An 11,012-nucleotide genomic window follows, 5' to 3' on the forward strand; every position below is an offset into this window, starting at 1 on the left:
CCCCTAGCCGCCCGCAGGCCCTGCGCCGGCGCTTTGTTCCTCACGCCCGCCCCCGCCTCCACGGCCTGCGCCTTTAAGAGAGGACCATGCCGGGCGCGCGCTAGCAGCAGCTCGAGCGCGAGGCGGCGGTTCCTTCGGCTCGCGCGCTGGGTCGTGGGGCCAGCGCGACGGTGACGGCAGATGAGTCCGGGCTCCTGTCCCACCCTGACCGTGTCTTCTGGCTGGTTCAGCTCCACTCTCGCTGCGCCTGCCCTTGTCCTCTTCGTGGCCGGCGCCGCCACTGCAGCTGCACATCCTCTGGCTTAGCTCGCCATTGCAACAGGAGCCCCTCACGTCACGCACAGCGCGTTAAGAAGCGGACCCAGCGGCCGCGAATCCGTGGCCCCTCTCGGGATCCGTCCGTGTCACCTGATTGGACCAAAAGTGAATGGGGGGCGGTCCACGTGGCCAAAGTTTGACCAAAAAAAAAAAAAAAGCAGTCTCCAGTGCTCGCGACGCCCGCCCCACCCGTGCGTTCTGGCTGCTGGCCGACGGGGCGGAGGGGGCGTGGGGCTGCGCGCCGGAGGGGCAGGGGCCGCGAGCTGTGCCCGGGAGCCTGTTATCCGCTCCGGCGGCCCGAGAGCCCGGCTCCGCCGCGCAGCTTGCGGTCCTGGACTGCTGGCTTCCTCTGGTGCCCTCGCCGCCTGCTGGGGGATGGGAGAAGGGGGGACGTGTCCCCTGAAGGCACCCCTCGGCCCTGCAGGGCGTACGTGGCCATCGGGCTGCCCTTTCCTTCACAGTGCCTAGCAAGTGGATCTTAGGAGGGGTTTGTGAAGAAGGAGCTTTTTAGCCCAGGAAACCACAAACGGCTTGTTCTTCCTGCAGAGACTGTCCTCAGATAAACTCCCATGCCCTTTCTCCAGCCAGGGGACCTCGCCGACCTTGCAGAGAGAGCTACACTGTACCTTTGTTCTGCAGTTAGGTGGGTCGGAGCGTAAACATATAGAACTGAGATCTGCACGCTTGCAGAGTGAAGCATGAATCCCGTTACCTTGTTTCTAAGCAAAATAAGGGACAAAACGTATTTCATGTCAAAAGCTGGTACAACAGTACCACCGTTTAACGGCTATAGAAAAATGGTAGATGATGTTAATACTTTGGATGGTAAACATTGCTTTTATTATGTTCTGTTTAGGCAAATAACTAGTAGCCCCAAACTGAATCTTTGTCAATATTAGAATCATCCATTTAAAAAAGTGTTGTGGGTTTCTAAAGATAGATTTTGGGTACTTGAGATGAATTTAAAATATATGAGGGAAGCTAAAAACAAACACAAAAAACTCGTGGATAAATGGAATTCAAAGATAAAAATAAAAGTATAAACTTTATTTATCAACATTGTTGTTAAGTGCCAGTCGATTCTGACGCAAGCAGCTGGTGAGTTTGAACCACCGACCTTGCAGTTCAGTGCTTTAACCTACAATGAGCTCCATCAAAGTCAAGACACTTCCGACTCAGTGATGGGTTTCAAAGAGAGGCTGGTGGGTTCAGCACCACACCAGGACTTCATGATGCCAGCCATCCCTATGGGATGGGAATTTAACCATCGCTGGACTTTTTTACACTATTAACTGAAGAAAAAATGGGTGCACTTTTATGATCTGTTAATATTCAAAAACAGAAAGAAGCCAGAACCAGCCAAACTAGAACTGTAAGATGAATGCCCAATGATTTTCCATAGAAACTCACAAAATTGTCCTGGGTTGATGAAAGGAGTGAGTACGTTGGCCTGGGGGAAAAGAACCCAGGGCAGTTAAGCACTCCCGGGCATTTTTCTGCTAAAGCTTTATCTTTCTCAAAACACTCTCATAATAAGGAAATGTTACTGTTCTTTGATCTACAGAAAATTCACAATTAAAATGCCTTGAACATCCCAAAAAAACTGTTACCATGACCTATGTTCTGGGCTGGTCCACTTACTTCCACCATTGCTTTCATTGTGCTTTGTCTACAGAAACATGATAAAGCCATGTTGTATTTCCTGTTAAGAGTTCTTTGAGGAAATGTTCCAGGATCTTGATGCCACTTGGTTAAATTTTCCATTGAAAGCTCCGCTCTTGTCGGCAGCTGATCTGGGTACAACAGTTTTGGCACCCAACAAGCAGAAAGTTAGCTCAACTTGAATTTTTCTGTCAAAATTGTGTATGCTGTACCAGTTGAGCTGTCTGTGGTAGTAAGTATTGTTTCTGCTTTGACTCATCAGTCCTCTTTAATTAGGGCACGAACAACAATCGTTTTCTCCTGGCAAATTGATGTGGATGGTCTTCAGCATCTTCATCTTTCCTTAAAATGACTCGTCCATTTGTAAACTGCTGATTTTTCTGGAGCATTGTCCTCATAAACTTTTCATAATGGATCAGTGATTTCTCCATTCTTCCACCCAAGCTTCACCTTAAATGTGATGTTTGTTTTTGCTTCAATTTTTGCAAAATTCATGTTACTCTGATAGGGGCTCGTTTGAAACTGATGCCTTATCCTTTTTAGTGTCTCAAACTACATCATGTTCAGACATGTTATAACAAGTTAGTACAGGTTTGTCTGGGTGAGAAAACAAATAATAATGGAAATCCAAGCGTGGTTTTTTTTTTTCATAATTCACATTTTCCATGGACGTTTTGAAGACCCCTTATGCATTTACTCAACAAAAACACAGCTAAGATACACCCAAAAGGGAACGAAAGCTGATATTTGCACCACGGCTCATTGCAGCACTGTTGACAATAGTTAAAAGGTGAAAACAACCCAACATCCGTCAACAGGTGAATAGATACACAAAATGTGATCTATAGAATGGAATGGCGCTCCGATAAATGCTACAGTATGGATGGATCCTGAAAAAATATTGAGTGAAATGTCAACCACAAAAGGACAACCAGGGTATGATATCACTTCCATTAAATATGCAGAATAAGCAAATGCATAAAGATTAACATTCGTGGTTTCCAGGGGCAGGAGGTAGGAAAGAAATGAAGAGTTACTGCTTCAGAGGTACTGACTTTCTGTTTGGGGTGATGAAAAAGTTTCAGAAATAGTGGGATTACTAAACAGAATGGTCAATGTAATTAATGTCATGGAACTGCACATTTAAAATGGTTGAAATGGTATATATGTTTATGTTGTTGTTGTTAAGTGCCGTCGAGTCAGTTGTGACCCATACCGACCTTCCGAGGAGGGACTGCTGAGCTTGAACCACCAACATTGCGGTCCAAACGACTTTGCAGTCCAGCGCATTAGCCCACAGCATCACACCAGGACTCCTACATATGTTTTTTTGAAGGGGAAAACTACAATTGAAGGGGAAAACCCAAACTCAGCTAACGGCAGCAAAAGCCAAGAAGATGCCTCCATACAGATGTTGGTATAAAGTAAATACCAATGTTTTCATCTGGCTTCCAACATACTGGGATTTTCGAATGTAACTCCTGGACAGCAAAGTCATTTTCCTAGGCCTGAAAGATTCATTTAATCACGTGAACCTAGGAATTCAGGGCAGAAAGTAAGCAGGCTTGGGGGAGTCCTTGGATCTTAACTTCATTGTTAATATGACCGAATAATTAAAACACTACACATTTATCTAGAACGCCAACTTGTGTGACTTATAGACATTAAATCTACAACTGAATGGTGGTCACTTTTGTTTATTCTTCAGATCTTACCACTTTCTCTGGCACTTGTGATTTGCGTTCAGAAATAGTTCATTACCCACCTTCCCACAGACTCCTCCCTTAGAAGCAATCCACATCTAAAAATAAAACACTCACTATGCAGTGAATACAGGATTCTAGCAGTGGTCTTTGGAAAAATACAGAACACATAACCGTGAATTACAGTCTGGAAAACCATTGAAAGAGGTTTCCAGTAAGCCCAAAAGCCACAAATACCGAGTAGTCACCAGATTCCCCAAATTCAGCTACAGCCCATAATTCACACTGATTTACATAAAGCACAAATCTGGCAAGATACAGATGTTCAATTCTGCAATGCCCTTGGTGATTTCAATATTTCCTAAGTGCTTTAGACTTGCCTGGTTTTCCTCTTCTAGACTAAAATCCAATGGAAAGTTTATCAGGTGATGGGAGTAATACTAAGAGGATGCCAAATATTTTGCCCTTGGCAATTTCCTTGGTCCCCAGTACCCCTCAAGTGACAGCGTCACCTGCAGATTCAAAGGTAATGTTACTCTCAGAAGGAAGAGAGGATGTCCTTGTCTCCAAGGCTGCTCCTGGAGGCTCTTGGAAACAGAATATGACATAGTTGAAGTCCTTCCAGGAAAAGTGCAAGAATGCCTGTTCTTCCAGGCCAGGAGAGTAAGTGAAGAAGTCAGACACCAGAGTCCTGTATACGCCTACCAGGGCACAAGAAACATTTCCTGGGGAGGGAAAAAGGGCATAGCTGGAAGGGTAGCTGCATGGTGAAGAACAGGCATCTCTTAGGAACAGGCTTCACAGTCATCTAGCCAGAGACGCCTCAGACGCCTGGGTCAGGAAGCAGAGCTCTCCTACAAAGGGACTTCATAGCCAGAGGGCAAAGGCCTGGGACCAGGGACTTGAGTGGCAGCCAGAGGCCTCAAAAGGCTCCACAGGTAACCGCCACCAGACCTACTAGCCACTCACAGCAAGCAAGCAGCATGGTAGCTAGGACCCAAGGAGAACTTGCCCCCAGTATACATACAGACAGCCTCCCCTGCAGCCACCTTGAGGCCAGGGCAGCTCCTTGTCCCAAATTTCTTTTTTAAAGATGGTCAGATGTCTGGTTGATCAGATGTAGAGGCATTTTACCTCGGTAAATTGTCTCATCTTCCAGCACTATTTCGGATATGTTCTGTTGTGATCCATGGGGTTTGTATTGGTTACTTTTTAGAAATAGATCACTAGTGCCTTCTTCCTACTCTGTCTTAGTCTGAAGGTTCCACTTAAACCTGTCCACCATGGATGTCCCTGCTACTATTTGACAGTTCGATGGTACGGCTCCCAGCATCATAGCAGCACGCAAGCCACCATAGTATGACAAACTGACAGATGCATTGGGCAAGAAAGCCTAACTACAGAATATACTATGGTAAGTCAAAGTATTGCTACAAAATCATAGCCACCTTCCTAAAACAAAAATATCAAAATGTGAAGCTTTGGGGTATAGCTTAGTCGTAGAGCATCTGACTACAAAATCTGAAGCTTTTGTTTCTTGACAGATTGTCCATCTAGGTGTATACACTTCTGAAAACAGTGCCTTCATCTCCTAATCCCTCCTTGAAGAGTTCTGCACTGTGATTACCACCACATCAGAAACAGCTGTTTGGGCACCTTCAAGGAACTCAAATCGTCTTCCTTTTAAATGTTCTTTGAGTTTGGGGACAAAGAGAAGTCTGAAGTGGCAATATGCGAGCTATAGGGTGGATGGGGTAAGGTTTCCCACAAAGATTCACATAAAGTGGTCCTCGCTACCCTCAAAAAATGAGCAGTACATTGTCATGATGGGAAAATTTTCCCAGTGCGAGTTTATCAGTGTTTCCTCACCAATGCAATTTTTAATTTTCTTAACACTTCTTCATAATAACCCCCCCCCAGTCCCATGATTGTCCTGTGTCCTTCAAAAAGCTCTATCAAGAATCCCAAAGATTATCCCTGTGGAATCCTAAAAGTCAGTTGCCATAACCTTTCCTAGCTGATCTCTCTGCTTTGAATTCAACTGACCCAACAGATCCCCTCAGAAGCCACGGCTTTGATTGCTGCTAATTGCTGTGGAGTGGGTTCCAACTCACAGCATCCCTGTATAAGATTTCTGAGGAACAGCAGGTGGGTTTGAACTGCCGACCTTGTGGTTCAAAGTCCAGGGATAATCCTACAGCTCCACACCAGGAGCGCACTGCTTTGATTAGACTTCCCTAATGAGAGTAATGGAGTCCTGGTGTGGTTCTGTGGGTTAATACGCTGGACTGCAAAGTCTGTTTGATCTGCGTTTCAAGCTCCCCACCTGCTCCTCCAAACCCCGTACTGGGTTGCTCTGGGTCGGAAACGACTGGACGGCACTTAATAACAACAATAAGACTAAGAGTGTCCTGGTGAGGTGCTGTAGGATAAACACTGGGCTGCTAACCCCGTTATTAGCAATTCAAAATGACCAACCACTCCTTGGAAACCCTAGACAGGGTAGCTGTGAGTTGTAACTGACTTGATGGCACTTAACAATGACAACAAAGAGACTAAAGTATATTACAGAGAAAAGTTGTCTGCAGCCATCCACAGACCACAGAGACATGCTTAACTACGTTTTTTGTTTTTTTGGAAGGGGTGAGTAAACATTTGAGTGTATGAAGGCGAACCCTACTGGCAATGGTTTTAAGCTAACCTGGTCACTGAGCGATGCAGAGAGGTGGGTCCAGAAGCCTGGGTCCTGGTTTGGATTCTGCGCTGAATCTTCCCAGCACGGCTATGTTTCCTCTCTCAATCACAGTCTCTGTGTTTCTAAACAGATCTGCCACCCAATAATGTTGAAAAGTTACCTCCTAGTGTTTCTAGATTAATATGAATAAATGTATCCAAACAATGCCAGACCATCCTAGCTTCTTTTTTTTTTGTCATTAAATATGATTCCTCTATGATTGTTGTTGTTGTTAAGTGCCGTCGAGTGGGGTCTAACCCATAACAACCCTGGATAGGGTTTCTGAGGAGTGCCTGGTGAGCTTGAACCATTGACCTTGCAGTTCAAGCAGACCCTGCAGTCTAGCGCATTAACCCAGGGCACCACATTAGGACCCTTCCTCAATGGCATACCATTAAATTCATCTCTACCTACAGGATTGAATGTTTTTTTCACAAATTGCAATTTTGTTCCCACACACATTACTTTTTTTTCTGTTGCTAATACATTGAATGCCTGTTAACACAGGTAACATTTCACATCATTTGTAGCAATTTCGTAGAAACCCAGAGTAGATGCTTCAATTATTTGTTGGCAACACGCCTTGAACAACAGACCAAGCTCCCCAAAGCTTCTGATCCCAAGGCTAAAACAGGGTCCCTATAAAAAGTGGCAATCACTTTTTAAAGCCTAGAAATGTCTCATTTAAGAAATGGCACATTCCAAGGAGGGAGAAAGAATAATCCATCCTTTCAGAAAACTCTGTTCATTACTTGGAAAGAATAAAATCTATAATGACCACTTTACTAATATTACCACTTAACCTCTGTTAACCCAATAAAAGTTGGCCTTATTATTAAAGCTATTTTTAAACCGATAGGCAGGCAATGTCCTTGTTAGCTAATTAGTTTTGCTCACTATTTCCTTCCATTTGCAGCATTTCCTTCCATGTGCAGGTGTGGGTTAGGTCCAGTGCCTATGGCTTCTAGACACTGATGGATCCAAACACTGAAGATGCTAATGATCTCTAGGGTCTCCTGCTTTATCCGTTTACCTAGCAGCTCTGCTGCTTGTCTATGTCAGATATTAGTCAAGTCGGTATGCGTGTGAGAGATAGATAGAAGAGACAGAGAAAAAAAATGGAGCACAGAGCTCTGCACTGGTGGACTGGGATGTGATCCTACTGACAGAGCACACCGTCTGCCCCCAGCACAGGCACTGATGAAAGCAGTCTGCAGGTTCAGTGGGAGATAACCTCACCACAGAGGCTACTAGTGTAAGATGGACTCTTTGGGCAGCAACGAAGCTTGCCAAGAAATGCCATGTCTCCTTAAGGAAGTGCCAGAGTTTCCAAAGCGGGGAGTTTGCACAAAGACAGACCTCCACAGGCTCCCCCATACCCAGTCAGGACCACGGGATGACGCTCAACAACTGAGGGTTAAACAGGTGTGGTAAGCACCGTCTATACACTATGGAAATGCTCCGGACGTACAGCTGACCCTCTGTGTTCAACTCAGGGCTTAATGAAGCATGAAATTGCCTAGGAAAGAAATTTCAAACTACAGATGAGGATGAAGCTATGAATGGAGGCAGTAGAAATTCAGATTTATAAACACAAAGGCATAATGAGAAAACATACTAAACCACGAATACCATACAATTCAGCACTAAGTGACCCCAGAGTCCCCGGGTAGTGCCAAGGGTGCCTTTGAAGAAAGATCTAGTAGCCTACTTCCAAGAAAGAAAACAAATCAACCCTTGAAAGGCTCGCCCAGCACAGCTGTTTCTGTCTGGCACACGCACGGTAGCTTCTGGAGCGTGGTCAGTGAGCCCACTGCAGAGCTAAGAGTGACCTTCCCAGACCCTGTGCTCTCGTGCCCCCATGGAGTTCAGAGGTATTGTGATGTCGTCCATCTAATGGCTGAGGGTGTGGCACTTTGGGATAATGCACTGGACTGCAAGGTCAGTTTACAATACAATGTCGGCAGTTCAAACCCACCAGCGGCTCTTTGGAAACCCTATATAGGGTCGCTATGAGTCGGAACTCACTCGATGGCACTTTACAACAACAACAAATAATTCAAAATAATAAAGGATAACAACACACTCTTTTGCAGGAAAGAGAAGCTCTCATACTTTGGGAGGCGAAGATAATTATAAAATCCATTTACTGGGCAACTTTGTCAAAATTATCCATTGCAAATGCATTTGCTTGTGACCTACTAATCCCACTGGTGCGAATTTATCCTCTAGCCCTAACAGTACAAAAAGACACCATGCAAAGTTGTTCTCTGCAGTGCTGTGTGTGATGGTAGATCCAAGTGGCCATTTATGTGGGATGGCTTTCTACTCCCATAAAGATTTACACCCTCGGAAACCCTGTACAGGGTCGCTATGGGTCGGACCCGACTCGATGGCACTTAACAACAACAACAACATAGCCACAAGAGGAGACGCCACAGGAACACAGCAGGGAAAAAGGTTCCATCTGTATTTGGATGGTGTGTAGTGGTTACGAATTGGGTTGTGAACCTTAAGGTTAGCAGTTCGAAACTACCAGCTGTTCCGCGGGAGAAAGATGAGGCTTTCTGCTCCAGTAAAGATTTACAGCCTCGGAAATCCTGTACAGGGTCGCTATGAGTTGGAACCGACTTCACGGCACAAGCAGAAAGGAGAGCAAACATGAATTTTGTTTGTGTCTATATAACAAAACACTAAAAGGATGCACAGGAAATAAAAGTAATAAAATCTGTGAGGAAGGTGGTGGTGTGCCATGGAGTCGGTCCCGACTCATAGTGACCCTGTATAGGGTTTTCGAGACAGTAAATCTTTGCAGGAGTAGAAAGCCTCATCTTCCTCCCTTGGAGCAGCTGGTGGGCTAGAACTGCTGACCTGGTGGTTAGCAGCCCATGGTTGTAACCCAAGGGAAAAGGAGGTGGGCTGACAGGGAGAATGTGAACAAGATTTCCCAATCTGTACTTCTAAGTATCATTTTTAAAATGTGATTGTATTATCTAGTTTAAAAAAAATTTTTTTTAAGTACCAATTTACCACTTCAAGTGAAGACCTAAAGTGATATTAAGCAAATTATGGAGCAGTATGATAAAACTAACTAGCCACACATGAGTGTGTTAGCCACACATCAGCCTGTTAGCCCGCGTCTGAACTTGAGCCCATAATGCCTCGGGTTTCAAGTTGTTGTTGTTGTTAGTTGCCACAAAATCACCTGTGATTCCTGAGACCTTATGCGTAACAGAATAAAACAGTCCCCAGTCTTGCGCCACCTTCATGATCCTGGGTCCGAGTCCATTAGCTGCTACTGTGGGACTCTCTCTGGGATGGCTAATGTTAGGTGTCAACCTAGCGAGGCCATGATTTCGTGTTATGTAAGTATCCTCTATGCTAATGAAGGACTATGCACATGCAGTTTATGTGTTCTCTATGCTAATGAACCAGGACTAGAGTGGGGCAAATCCTGAGTGCCAACCTACTCAAGTCACATCCTTAGTGAGTTTCCTTGAGGGTGTGGCCTCTACCCAATAGCTATCAGCTGCTCTTGCCGAGTTTTCTCTTGCTCTCGCACTTACATTTGGTTCATTATTATGTGATCTTTGGTTCTTGGGGTTTGAACCAGCAGTCTGTCGTCTGACCGGCCAGTTCTGGGGTTCTCCAGTTTCCACATCCTCATGAGCCTGTCTGTCATCTTACCTGCCAATTGAAGGTTCATCATCAGTCCCTGCAATCATGTGAGTCAGGAGAAGTTTCCAGCCTGACACTTGACCCATGGATTTGGGAACTACCAACCTCTACAAGGAGCTCCGGTAGCGTGGTGGTTACCAGTCAGGCTGCGAACCTCAAGGTCAGCAGTTTGAAACTACCAGCCGTATCACAGGAGAAAGATGAGGCTTTCTGCTCCTGTAAAGATTTACAGCCTCGGAAACCCTGTACAGGGTCACTGTGAGTCGGAACCGACTCCACCACCACCACCAAATGAGCCATTTCCTAGAGATAAAATCTCTCTCTTTCCATATACACATGGTTTTTGCTTCTCTCGAGAACCCAGTCTAAGACACCATCTCATAGAAGTTGTCCCCAGTTTCACAGACCCTCAACTTCACTAAACACATATAATGTCCTTTTCCAGTGATTGATCTAGCCTGATGACTTGTCTAAAGGAAGTGAGCCAGAGTTTTTGACAGCCTTATTTCTAAGAAGCATTCTCCTAAGACTGATTTGTTCATTCTTCTGCTATCTAAGGTATATTCTGCATTCTTTACTAATACTACAATTCTAAAGCATCGGGTCCTTTCTCATTGTCCAGCTTTTGTGTGCAGATGAGGTGATCGAAAAGACTAGGTTAGATAGACCTTGGTCATCAAGGTGATAGGTCTTTGGCAGCAGATTTGCCCAATCAGGTCTGAAGCTAGAATCCCTAAATATTTTCTTTCTAGTTTTTCTCTCATTCCTTGTGGTTGTTAAGTGCCATCGAGTCAGTTAGCAGCTAGCATGCTAAAATGGATGTTTTAAAGAAATGGTTGAACTTGTGTTTTCTAGTTTTCTTAACATGCCATTGTAAGTGCCTCTCGGGCATGAAAACAGCTGTAAAGGGCTTCTCA

This window comes from Chrysochloris asiatica, unplaced genomic scaffold (genome assembly GCF_000296735.1).
Source record: "Chrysochloris asiatica unplaced genomic scaffold, ChrAsi1.0 scaffold00184, whole genome shotgun sequence".
Lineage (NCBI taxonomy): Eukaryota > Metazoa > Chordata > Mammalia > Afrosoricida > Chrysochloridae > Chrysochloris > Chrysochloris asiatica.